Genomic DNA, 14,396 nt, shown 5'->3' with positions numbered 1-14,396 from the left:
CGCAGATAAGTTTGCTCTATTAGTTTGACAATTTATGGTGTATTTAATAGCAAGAAAAAGTAGGAGGAGACATTCTGTACGCATGGTAAGAATACACCCAGATCTTGACATAAGGTGGCCTCGACAATGCCCCCCGCATACACACTACTCGGACTCCCTCCGGTCACTATCTGGCAGAGTAGAGGTAGATGATTATACACTAGCTGATCCGAAAGTCTCCTAGAGAGTTACCAACAGACTCGGTTTCGGTGTACTACTAGCGGCCAGCCTGCGAACACCATTTTAGACTGTACCCTCGAAATCTAAGGAAGTTTGGGTCTCGCCATAGTTTTCATCAAAACCTCAAAAGACATCAATCATACTGCAAGATGGAAGAGATCGGGGAGAGTTGACCAGCACTTAGCTCTGGAGACTAAACATGAGTTCCACCACATCAAGCCTCCAATAAACAAAGTGGTGGTATTGCATCGGTTGATGAGAGTCATCTACCACCTAGCAGAGGACCGGGGAGACTTCGCCGAAATTGAGTCCACTTGACTTGAGTGTCACCGGAATATCAGTTCCATCAGCGTTTTAGACTCGCAGGTAGCAAGCACAGCTTGTCTGGCATATCTAAGAGAATGTCTGCGACAACCTCAGGGACCAAAATGTATACTTCACGCTTCATTTGCAGATGGATGTGGACCTGTTGGATTGGGTGTAGAGTGGAGTGTTTAGTACCAAACGGCACCAGGGGTTTCCCCCATCTCCGTGTAGTATATATTGTGGGTGTGAAACAAAACACTGTCAATGCCAGAGGTTTAAAGGTATATGGATTTTGTATATGTGTTGTGTCGTGTACCGTTGTTCCTCTGGTCATTTAGCCGCTGGGCCCCTAATGGGACCCAACGTTGTCCACACTCTGCCCCATGGAGGCAGACCAGCTACACCAGTATTATAATTATTTAGTCTGGCAGGTCCTGCCACTTAATTTCCTGAGATTTCAGCGGCTAGGACTAAAAAAAAAAAAGGGGGGGGGGGAGAAGAAATAGGGTTAGCCGAGGTAACTAAAAATTGTGTTAATTAAATTTTTGAGTTTGGGGTACGATTACGAGGGGTTGCTTTGAACACTAGTCATGAAAATTTTTAAGGGAGCAGAGGGGTGAGACTGAAGGCTGGGGAAAACAGACAGAAATATGGGGTCAATAGAGTAGGTAACCCCAAGGTGTCACTGGGGTAGGCCCATGCCCCACCAGAGGGAAGGAGAGATCAGTGGGGGAGGAGACAAAGAGACTGTCAGCTCCCCCGGCAAGGAGGAAAGGGGAAGAAAGGACCATGCAAGGGAGCATGGTTCTGAGAGCCAAGATGGCCTTGAGTACCCGTTCAGTGAGTCCAGTCCGGTCTAAGAAATATCATTCATGGGAACTGTGTCCCATCTTCCAGTTTGTGCTAGTTACGGTTTGAGTCTGTATTTGCATTACCACCTACCCCACTACTACTGTTCGAATGGGTACAGAGAAGACAAACAAGTTTAGCCAGGGGAACAAAAGGATACTCTAACCATAAAAGCCTTCTGTTCTGCAAATTGCAGCGCTAGCGAGCTAGGCACTTGCGAGATCTCATTAAGTGTTTAAATGGACTGAATCAAATAAATGCTGATGGCATCCTCACTCTTTCCAGGCCAACAAACGTAATGGTATCTGAATTTAAATTCAAAAGGATGGTTGCGATAGATATGCGAAAATTTGCTTTAGAGAGTACCAGATTGTTGTAACAAACTTCCATCTGGTGTGAAGTAAATGGTTTCAATGCACGTAAAACAACATTTCATGCTGTATAAGCTTGCTTCCTTTCATAATTTTCCACTACCATTATTAATACACCGGTGTGTAAAACTTAAGGACCAACACTATTTCTAAAGGTTACAACCACAAAATCAAACGAAACAGCCTGTGGCGATTTGCATAACTGTGGCCGTTCAGTAGAAAGCTGGTGCACATGCAGAAATTTGAATCATGATGAGAGGGCTCACATAAATAGATAAAAGCAGTAGTTCAGCAGTTAAGTGCAATTACCGAATGGTGAGCACGACTGTTACAAACGTACGATTGGTTTCATACAGTGCTACAGACTTTTTTTTTTATTTTACTTGTAGGCGCATTGGCTTCTGTGGCCATAATGCACCTCCCAAAGTTTTTGCATTTTCTACTCTGATCCAAGCCCAAGGCGGCATTCGAACCCGCGACCTTTGAGTTGCCAGGCAAGCACCCACCCGGCTAGCCCGGTCGGCGTGCTACAGACAACAAAATGGCCAGTAGACAACATCTGGATGATTTTACCCGGGGTCGAATAATTGGGAAGCTCGAGGAAGGTCGAAATGCGAGGACTGTGGCTGCAGAGTTCGGTATCGCCCATAGCATCGTCTCACGTACGTGGTCGGCCCTCAGAACGACAGGTACAGCTGTTCGAAGGAGAAGTAGTGGTCGTCCACCAAAAACAACGCCCAATGACCGCTATATACTCCTACAGGCCAAGATGGACCGACACCAGACAGCGGGATCCACTGCAAACCAGCTGCACAGGAGTACAGGACGCAGGATATCGCGGTTTACTGTGGCCACACGACTCCACAAAGGTGGACTGTTTGCCCAACGGCCAGTACGCTGTGTCGCTTTAACACCAGTCATCGGAGACACGGTTTACACTGGTGCATCGAACACAAGGACTGGACAGCAGCGCAATGGGGTAAGGTAATCTTTACTGATGATGGTAGATTCAGTCTCAGCAGCGATTCTGGACGTCAGCTAATCTGGCGAGAGCTTGGCACACGGTATCACCCCGCAAACATCACTGAAAGCGATCGATATGGTGGTCGAGGTGTTCTCGTCTGGGAAGGCGTTATCTTGGATGGACGTACACAACTCCAGATACTGGAAGGCGGTACTGTAACTGGTGCACGCTACTGTAGTGAGGTTATCCTTCCCCATGTGCGTCTGTTCCGCGGTGTCATTGTCCCCAAGTTCGTGTTTATGGATGATAATGACACACCCCATCGCACTGCAGCTGTTGATATGCTTTTGGAAAGTGAGGACATTCTTATTATGGATTGGCCTGCCCGTTCCCCTCGATCTAAATCCCATCGAACACATATGGGACGCTCTGGGGAGACGCCAGTAGCACGTCCACACCCACCAGAAAATGCTCACCAGCTGAAGATGGCGCTGACAGAGGAATAGACGATGTTACCGCAAGAACTTATCAACAACATTGTTCTAAGTATGGACAGGCGGTGCAAAGCCTGCATCGACATTAGGGGTGGCCATATCTCCTACCGAGGACGACCTCATTATCATGGCAGCCAGTACAATGTTGACATTTTTGAATAAAGCCTCTTCGTACCGCTTTGTTTCTGTTTTTGCGTCGGTGCTGTTTCCTTCATTTCTGTACCTCACGAGATTCCTTTGGTATACTTTTCCCATATCCACGCCACTCCTATGAGAAGTTACAGGTGAAAACCTGACTGGTCCTTAAGTTTTGGACACCAGTGTATTAAAAAGAAGTAGAAACTCGGTGCATTCAGAGAATACTAAGAAGTACTGAGCAAAAATCTAAAAACATTATTTAGATGTGGATCAAACCGCAAAATGTTCAGCAAAATCATCATTATCAGCCATTTTCAATCCACTGCAGGATGAAGGCTTCTCTAGCAACTTTCCAGTTCCTTCTGTTTTGTGCAATGGCCTTCGATTTATTGCCCACAAACTCATTAATTTCATCTATCCCTCTCCGTTGTTGTCTTCCAGGTTTTCTTCTAGCTCCTCTTGGGTACCATTTTGTTATTTTCTTAGTCCATCTGTCATCATGTCTTCGAGCTATGTGTCCTGCCCAAGTCAATTTCAGTTCTTTAGTTTTGATGAGAATGCCTTTTACTTGTGTTTGCTGCCTAATCCATGTCTTTCTATTCTTATTCAACAGTCTGATTCCCAATATAATTCGTTACATTCTTCACAGTGTAGTTTTCAACTTCTCTTCCAATCTTTTGTTGAGTACCCAAGTTTCACTTCCACAAGTCAAGGTGGGGAGTATACATTGGTTCATTATTTTACGTTTCAGACAAACTGCGTATTGCTCCTCAGTTCGTGACTGTATTTCCTGAGTGCTATCCATCCGAAATTTATTCTTCTCTTGACTTCCAGCCATTTATCATTATTACAGCGCATGACTTGTCCAAGATAAATATATGAATCCACCTTTTCAATTTCTGCTCCTTCAATGATTATATCCCTTTCTGTGGTAAACTTGTTCATCATTAAAATATTAATTTTTAATCCGAAATCCTTACTAACTGTGCATAACTGATTAAGATTTTACTCTGATCCTTGGAGATCACGGCTTATGATCACAATATCATCTGCAAATTATGAATGGTTTAAGTAATCTCCATTCACATTGACTCCTCTCTGCGACCAGTCAAATCTTCTGAAAGCTTCAAGGAGATACTGATGTCTCCTTGACGCACTCCTTTCTCAATTTTAAATTTGCTATTGTCTTTTTCTAGTCTAATAAACGTTTAATTTGATTTTGGGTTTACTGGCGTCTAATAAAGGAGGTAGTGGTCTCATATATGTCTTGTCTTTTCAGTTCCCGAAACATTGCCTTATGCTGTATGGCGTCAAATGCCTTTTCATAATCCACAAATGACAAGCATAATGGTGTTTTGTATTCATTTGCTTTCTCCATTAACTGTGATATTACGTGAAGGTGATCCATAGTTGAGAATCCTGTCCTAAAGCCAGCTTGCTCTTTCGGTTGATTCTCATCAAGTATTCTTTCTAATCTGTTAGTAATGACCCTTGTGAACAACTTGTAGATGTGGGATAACAAGCTAATTGGTCTATAATTTCCAATTTCTGATTTATCTCCTTTCTTATGCAGCAAAACTATGATTGCATTATTCCACTCCTTAGGTATCACTCCGTTCCTAATGTATTTTGTGAAGAGTCTTGCCAGTTTGTGCCATGTCTCTTTCTCCCAATTTTAACAACTCTACAGTAACTTAATCTTCCCCCGGGGCTTTCTGATTCTTCAATGCATGTTATACCTCATCAGGAAGGATATCGGGTATGTCGTTATGGGTTACTAATTTGTGATCCATCTTCCCCATCTGCTGGCATCATTCCTTCGCTCCTTGTATAATTCTCTCTAGTAGTCTTCTGCTATTTGAATTATGCCTTCTCTGCAATTTATAAATACACCATTATTATTCTTCAGATTCAGCATCATGTCTTTCTCATGTACACTGCAATGCAATACACTAATTCTGGCACATAAATAGAAATTTGACTTAACTGTGCAATATTTGGTGTTGCGTCATACTGATCGCCGGATAAGTTATTAGAATTCCAATAACCTTATGGGACCGCATTTATATATCTACATTACTGCCGTTTCTCTAACATTACCAGTCATTAGTACATTTTAACATCCTTACCAATGCACTTTATGTGTATAGCTAAGCGAATCATTCTGAAATTCCAGGAAAAATGTCATCTTATTCGTCGAAGGTACCATGGATGATCTATATTGGAGAAACTCAATATGATCTTAAAAACGTGAGCTCTTTTTCTTAGACTTCTGAAAAAGCACGTTTTGAGAATTCAAATTTATCAGGGTCATGTCAAATTACCATGGAATAATATAACTTCTTGGGAAAGTGAAATCCCATCGGAACAATTTCGTTTTCCCTTATTCATATTGATTTCCTCAGTCCTCTCGTTTGGATCGATCTCTAACTGTATCGCATTATTTTAATCGATTCCATTTTTATCCAATTCTATCCTTCATTTGATGAATTCTATGAATGTACAATATTTCATATACCCCAATAATAATCGCGAATGTCGTCGAGTTTTAAGTTCCTGTTTTAATCAACGAATATGAAGTGTGGCTAGAAAGTTCAAAGAATCCACAGTAAGTCACAAACAGCAATAAAGTTCCTTTGTCTCTTCTTGGAATAATAACAACCAATAATAAACTTGCCACTTCACGTTGGTTGTCACAATAGTCGTAGGTTTCAAGGCAGTATGAAATTAAAGTGGGTTTTGCTTCAAATCTAAAATTTCTAAGGAAAACAATTTCTAGTTAAATTGAGTAAAACTACCCAACGATCTGAACAGTTAAAAGAAGTTTATATGGAGTTTGCAATTGCACAAATGATTTTCGGAAGAAACAGTTCATGACGATTATTATTCTGGCCATCTGGCGATAAAAAAACTGAAGTGTGGAGACTTATTGGTGGTACTAATCGAAGAATAACTATCAGAAGTACTGAGGATGGATAAAGAGAACGTTCGTCAACTTTTAACCATAAAACGAAAAAGGTCTTGGAAAGATACGCTGCCAAAAACTTGATTTGTGACTAGCAATTGTGGCACGGGCAAGTTTGCATGAACCTTTTGGAAGAAATTCAAGCAGAATCATACTTCCTAGGTAAAGTCATCACAAGGAATATCACAGTATAACTCATCACATCATGAATATCTCAATATAATAAAGAGACAAAAAGACAGAGCAACAAATAGTGTGGACTGTAATGAGTTCTCCAGCATAAAACCAGCAAGGGTGGGTAAATCAAAATTCAAGATTGCGCTTATCGCTTTCTTTGATAAAGCAGGTGTTTTCTACCAAGAATTCGTTCCCCAAAAAATATCTGCCAATCAGAAATACTAATTACAAATTCTGAGGCGTATGAAAGGAAAAGGGGCCAAGCGTGGCCAGACAAGTGGGTGTTACTTCATGACGATACTCTGGTTTACAATAAGTTATTAGCGAAGGTATTTTCTGAAGGAGAAAAGAATCCTTGAGATGAAACATTTTCCCTTCTTCCCCGTTTGACATCTCTGTATTATTAATTATCAAAGTGTCGAGAAAATAAACACATTTTGGGTCTTTGGAAACAGTGCAGTAGATTATGTCGAGGCATAATTTTCCATACAGTAAACGAATTCTAGAATTGCTTCCAACCGATTCTGCAATTCCAGAATTGCAGAAGTGAATGGCGCCCTGCTGAACTCAAAAAGGAGGTACTTTGAAGAAGACAAAAGCAAATATTTGGTAAGGTTCAATTTTCATAAATTCATCCTTGGAATTTTCCATTCACACCTTCATAACCTTCAAAACTTTAATCATTATATGTCGCTTTATTCGTAAAGATTTTAAACAATAAAACCAATGCACGTTTGCGAACCATGCAATTGCGATAAAGTGGAAAATCATTAGACTTGACAGTTACATCGTCAGGAAGCTGAGCACAGTGGGTTGGCGGGGGGGCGAAACACCCCCCCCCAAAAAAACAGAGAGAGAAAAAAAAGAGAGAGATATTCCGCAAGTGCAGGGTAGGTATGGCCAATCAGCAGGAGCCGACAACTTGGTGGAAACCCAGCAGCATGAGTGTTGCTAGGGTGGATGGGTCATTTTCGGGAAGGTATAGTCTAGGTGTTGTCACTGGGACTTCATTCGGTGAGTCTGTGTCACATCCAGTAGTCCATGATAATAAATAGTTGGGAGATCAAGTCCAGGGACCGATGTTAGGTCTATTCTTGATGAGATGTGTCATGTCCGGTGGGAAGAAGTTGGTCCAGGAGTCAAATATGAGGAATTTGTTAGGTATGTTAGGACCCTGTCTTTGATTAGGTAGATGGTAGACATCAGAGTGCCCAGCACATGGATGACTGGACCAAGCGTATCCCAGCAGAACATTGCCCAAAGCATGACCCGCCGCCACCATTTGTTTTCGTCCCACGGTGCATCCAGGTGCCATCATTTCCCCAGGTAAACGACACACACGCACCCGCCGTCCACGTGGTGCAACAGGAAAGGTGATTCATGGGACCATACGACCTTCTTACAATCACTCAAGGTCCAGTTTCGATGCTCGCGTGCCCATTGTAGGCGCTGTCGCCGGTGAACCGTAGTTAGCATGGGCACTCGGAGCGGCCTGCGACTACGCAGTCATATTTTCAGCAGGGTTCGACGTTCGATGTTGTGACACATTACTCCCGTCACCAGCATTCCAATTACCGGCGAGTTGTGCCACAGTCTCCCTCCTGTTGCCACGTACCATCCGGGAGAGACCGCTCACCTGGAGCATCGATGAGCCCTGGTCGTCCAACACCTCGCCGGCGGTTCGATCACTTTCGGTAGGTACTAACCACGGCTGACCGTGAGCATCCCAACAGCCGTGCCGTTTCGGATATGCTCTGACCCAGTCGTCTAGCCATTACAATTTGGCCTTTGTCAAACTCGTTTAAGTCCACTGCCTCTCCAATCTGAAGAACAAAAGTAACATTGATTAACGGAGCTCAGTATCAGATATTTTCCCTACCGTGTCCCGATCCGCGCACGCGCCGTAGTTCACCTGCAGTTGCTTCGATCTGCATAACGACACGCTGGTCAATGTTTTGGCTCATCGGTGTATATTAGGAATCAGACTGTTAGATAAGAAGAGAAACACATGGATTAGGCAGCAAACTCAAGTAAAGGACATTCTTATCAAAACTAAAGAACTAAAATGGACTTGGGCAGGACACATAGCTGGAAGACATGATGACAGATGGACTACGAAAATAACAGAATGGTATCCAAGAGGAGCTAGTAGAAAACCTGGAAGACAATAATAGAGATGGACAGATGAAATTCACGAGTTCATGGGTAGTAAATGGGTGTCCATTGCACAAAACAGAAGGAATTGGAAAGTTGCTGTAGAGACCTTCATCCTGCAGTGGATTGAAAATGGCTGATGATGATAGTGGACATTGTGATTTTCCTTAAGCGTTTGATTACTGTACTTCAAGAGAGATGATGTTTGGACACAACTACTTTATGCAGATTGGAGCTCCACCACACATCACTCAGCAGATGAAATAGTTTCTTTGAGCCATATTTGACGATGATCGCATAATTTTCCCGATTTTTACCAATGCTTAGCCATCTTATTCTTTGAAGCTTAATCATTGAGACTTCCAGTTTGTGGGCATCTCAAGAATACGGTTTATCACGGCAATAGATGACCTGAAGGACTGCATCGCAAGCCAACACTTGAACCATTTCAAACAAAAGTTGTTTAAAGGCTGTTTTCACTGACCCACGTCACAAATGATATTTTTTCTTTTATTTACACATCGAAACCCTGCCAGGTTATTTGATTCCTAGAACATATACGCCTGCAGGCCGTCATGTTCTAAATGAGGACATGCACTGAGCTAGTGTACGGCGCCTGTTGACTATTTTACCATCGAAGGTTATATTACGTGTCTCAGTCCGACTGTGTCAACAAATTCTGTGGTTGTCATGGTAATTCTATACTCACAATACTTTATTAGCTCACGATTTACAGAGTTTGTAGAGATTTCTTTGTGTACACACTTCTCATTTATCATTACACTGTTTCAAAAATAGTAATCTTACAGCAAAAAAACCGCATATGTTGCCGGCTCTAACACGAGTATGGAAGTTCTTTTTCACGTTAGATAGCACAGGGTAGACAGGAGAAAGAAGTACATGGAAGTAAAGAGACAGAGACTGAATACGATTATAATCACTGGATTTTGTTTGATGCGCTGATTACCTTCAATGAATAAATCATGGCATTTTCAAGACAAGCTTCTAGAGTACACTGCTTATTATGGATTTAAGCGATTTTTGCCTTCATTTTCGTCAGCCACCCATCTATGGGAAATATTAATGGTTAAATTTAATTCAGGAAGTCTTTTTTCCGGACAAGGTGGTGAAGCACAAGCTCCCGCAACCAAACCATGGCGAGGTGGATAAGGATAAAGTCTTCGCGATCTTCTTAATATTTCTGATTTTGACAAAAACTGCCACTAAAAGAGAAGTTCAAGAATTACTCCAAAATTGAAGAAAGGAAAGGCATGTGATGACAGTAGTAAACGATTCAATACTACAAAAAGAATTCATAAAATTTGGTAGCCACAGATTTAATAGATGTTAATTTAACACCAAGGCACTCGAATTTAGGGGATGACCTTACACAGTTTAAAAGTTACATCGTAAATCCCAAAGTATATACACATTACAGTATTGTATTTGACTCTACCATGTACCAAATGCTCTAGTGAAAGACTTCTGTCCTTGAACGGATAAAAATCACACATTTCGAGGACAGTATTGAAAATTCTTCAAAGAAAACTTAAGGAGAACGTTATAAAGTTATTTTAATTGAGAATATTTTACCTTGTTTCATTTAAAAACATGTTTAAAGTGTCAAACCAAATCAGTCTTGGTGTGGTCCGTTGCTAAAACTGTTGTGCGTTTTTGTCTCAGGTTCTGTAACTCAATTCTGCTCTGCATCTTCATTTAAAAATTTACCGGTATAGCAAACCCTTTATGATATTATGAATTAGCATTAGTTGAGGCATATGATGTAAGAGCAAGCTTATATAACATCAGCCAAAAAAAAATAATAATAAATAAAAAGACCCTTCTCGTTTCACTGAAACTGCGGTGTGGCCATGCGTTTTGCCGAGAGCCATAGTTGATAATGTAGAGCAACTCGCTAATATGAGACCATAAATGAAACTCTGTGCTACGTATACTATGCTGAAAACCCTTAATGCGTAGGATACATACTTGGCTCCCACTTTAAGGTGCAGGATCACTGCTGGCACTCAACTTGGTGGGGGATCAACACACACAGAGCGCTTGGCAAATGGCGTTCGCACTTTTAATCACCTTTCCTACCACTACTTCGCCTAAATCCATGGTGGACTGTCTTTCACTATTAGTCCACCTTTCTTCCACCCCATAGTCTGACCTCCTCTTCTCTAATTCCCTGTGAATTCTCTTCAACAAAAAGTTGTTGTTTTTTTATTGTAGCTTCTCCCAAGAAGCTCAGGCGACCCTTGCAGAGGCCAGCCAGGTGGGCAGCCTGGTTCACCTCCCAGTGGTGGTGGCGGGCAACGTACGGTCCCAGCGGCCGAGCAGCCAGAGAAACAACAGAACCCAACACAATACTCTACACACAACATGCCACGTTATAGTTATACAAAAATGAAAAAGCATCAAAAATAGGAAAATACAAAGAGAAAAATATGAGCATCCTTGCAAATTACAACTGAAAACAATGGCAGGGAAGATGAATCAAATCAAACCATGGATTTGGATCAAAGCAAATTAGCGCTGTGGTTTGCTGATTTAATCATTTAGGAATCTGGCACAATTTAAGCCACAAAGTTAGGAAGGAGCTATTCCAATTGAACAGAGGCCATCCACTTAAGGAGAATTACGACGGTATTTGTAATCGGTGGTTATTTTATGTAGGTTAATTCCAAGACGTAGGAATGTCAGTATTCTTTAAAGTTCTGAGCAGGTAAGAAACGATCACAAAGTTTTAGCGTGGGGTAAGACCATTGACAAGAAATTCGGATGTTCTGGGGCATTTTTCACTCCTGTGTACATTTTTACAGTAGTCATTAGACGTCTGATATCAATTAATTTTAGCTGTTCAGCCATGTGTGGCCCATTTCATGCTCATTTGTGGCCCATTTCTGGGCCTAGTGTTCACATGCAAACACCGATTTCTGAAGTGAGGGCGAAGCAGATGCCCAAATTTCAGCAGCGTACAAAATAACCGGATAAACTGTGGTTTATAGATATCTGGTTGTGGCTGCCGCATCGTTGGTGTGGAGTAAGTGTTGTTTCGCTCTCCAGTGTAAGGTATTCTGGTCGCGGTCCTTATGGCTGGTAACCACTGGGATGAGAGTGCCACAAACTGATGGCTGAATTACTGTTGGTCACTGTTTGAGTGAATAAATCATTATTGTAGATTCAGAAAGGTTACGGTTTAACCAAAAATCTACAAGTAAGCTGAAAGAGTGGTCAAGCTCTCGGTGATTGAAGAAGCTATTTCCATTGGATTTGCTGAAGGCGGGATTAAGGTAAGGCAACTTTATAGCATCGTCAGTGGGACACATGAAAGAGATAAGGATGGCTGAGACCAGGAGGCCAGAAAGGACTCCACCTTTTGGGAATCCTAGAATCTGTCCTCTAAAAAAGAAGAACTCTACGTTCTGGGCGAAAGAAACTTAATCGTCAATAAAGTTAACCTTCCGATTGTCATTATTTAAAATCTTCCTTTAATAATCACGAATCTTCCTGCTTGGCTAATGATCGTCAGTTCTGTAGTGAATATAGATCTGTTTCAGTTTGAATTGATTACATCACCTCTCCTACTGAGAAATTTTGCTGAAATATTAAGGAAAGCTCGCCTACAAACGGTTACGATAGCTAAACATCACAAGTACGAAGCTACTAATAAGTTAGTACACTATCAAAGGAGTCGTATAGGCTTGATTTTCATGGGGGAACTATAGCATTCGTTGGAAAGCATCAATAAACATTGAATTTTGTTTACAGCAGTGCCTTTTCCATTAGTCGTGAACTTTGGAACGATGGTAAAAGCTTCGTCTGAGTCAGCTTTCAGATCTGACGATCGATTTTGGAGAATATCCGGAGAAATCTAAGCAGTGCGGCGAATCGTCCCAACAAATCCGGAGGTAGGACGAATTACGGGTGTGCTGCTTCTCGTGTTTCAGACGACCGTTAGCTACCAGTGCTGAAAAACCATCATTGCTGTCGTATACTGAGAAACCGCCGTGCTGGATCTTTTATGCCACCGAATGTTAAAGCTCTATCCCATAAAGCCAAGCGTTTATGCCCCTATTTTTAGATAAAATAAAAGTTCCAGCATCATCCCAGCTGCCCATCTTTAGGAAGATCCCAAATGTGGTATTAGGGTGAGAACAGTGCTACTGCTTCGAAGGAAGAATGGTGGAAAATTGCATGAACTGGTTGGAAATTTCAAATAAAGGTCCTTCAGGCCACAGGTCGTCACAAAAAATTTCTTTAATAGAACTCAACTTTCGTTGATATTGCCCGCATCCAACTACTTTTGGTAGGATAGTATGTACAGAGGATATGAAGAAGACAGTGATATATACCTCTCAAAATTAGTCTGCAACCAGTAATCACCACGATACCCGAGTACTATTAACAATTTAATAGGGCTCTATGATCCCATCAAGAGGTCTAATATACAAACAGAAGACTGCAAAGAATGCAACATTCTGCCGGGAAAAATTTCCATCTTGCTTTAATTAAGGGCTGGCGACGCTCACTGTTACCAAATGCGCAAACGATTAGCAGTACTTTCGAATTGCTATCGTTGGCTTCCGAAGAGAACATGTTTCCTGATGTGGAAAGCAGCCAGTTGCTTATTTTAGCTACGAATTCCACACATCACTTAAGGATTCATCTGTAAACAGGTAGAGGCCCGATGAGGCGTGACTAGACATCTGTACTTTACATGATTGTTCTTCAGCTGTGCATCATTCGCACGCTCTCGCTCTCTCTCTCTCTCTCTCTTGCATCTACTCATTCGCCTCTCACCATTCCAATCCCACAACAGGCCACGAGACAAATGGTGATAGGCTCATAAGGTGACAGCTTTGTTCTCACGCAAAAGCCCGGATTATTTTCATTCACTCAGCTTAAAATGAGGCGTGAAATTCACGATCAATCACTGCTTCTTTTTGCTTCCTGGAGGCAAATCTTGTTTACTGAAGGGAAGCTGGAGTGCCTTCACTAGAAATATCTCACTATCGACCAGACTCGTGAAGATATATCACTTCTATCATTTGGCAGATCTAGAGGATTAGGACATTTATCTGCCGGTTGTAAATGATCGACAGGAAAACGCCAAAAATACAAAGGCAACTCTCCATCGATCAAAACTGCTTAACTCGTTAAAGTTTTTGTCGCCAATCATTTCCATTTTGCTTCTGATTCCAGTTTATCCTCGTTTCCTTTTTATGGAATAATGCCATCCGCGTTTTTATCAGCTTTAATTATGTAGGATTATCTAACACACTTCCTTCGTTTTGCTTTTGTTTTTCTGAAAACGCGTTACGGAACATCCTTTGCAGTTTGTAATTCGTCAGGCAACTTGATCCATCCGTAAGTCCAAGTAGGGTGGGCGGATATGGATACCTCGCTTCATACAGTCAAAAAATTCAAAGATGAGATTTAATTAATAATACACAAATGGAACTGCTTCTAAATACTATTATATTTTAGGCCACCCCAATAATTAAATTCATCTGCCGTGCTGTGTGTCTTATGTCTGTAAATTGCGTGTGTTCTATGGTCGATTTGTCTGTTTTGCTGGGCGAAAAAACTCAATTTTTTTTTCGGGCAGAGATGGAGAGCAGGAATTATAGAAGCCAATTCAGAAAAACAATGCCCATGGAAGTATCTATAGAAAAGACATGCAGCAGAAACAAAATGTCTATGAGACAGAGTGGAGAGATTTGTAAGGAAATAGTTCATTAATTAACCTAACT

General features: G+C 41.6%; 1 long non-coding RNA gene across 1 annotated transcript in view; it reads left to right on the top strand.

Annotated features, from left to right (window-relative positions):
• The window catches only part of LOC150085528 (uncharacterized), a 147,553-nt gene that overhangs the window by 7,100 nt on the left and 126,057 nt on the right, over nt 1-14,396 (top strand). The gene's annotated exons all lie outside the window — the stretch shown is intronic.

This window comes from Mastigoproctus giganteus, chromosome 5 (assembly GCF_048544385.1).
Source record: "Mastigoproctus giganteus isolate SK-2022 chromosome 5, ASM4854438v1, whole genome shotgun sequence".
In the NCBI taxonomy this organism is placed as follows: Eukaryota; Metazoa; Arthropoda; class Arachnida; order Uropygi; family Thelyphonidae; genus Mastigoproctus; species Mastigoproctus giganteus.
Note: the sequence above shows the minus strand (reverse complement) of the source record. Positions and strands in the feature narration are given on the sequence as shown.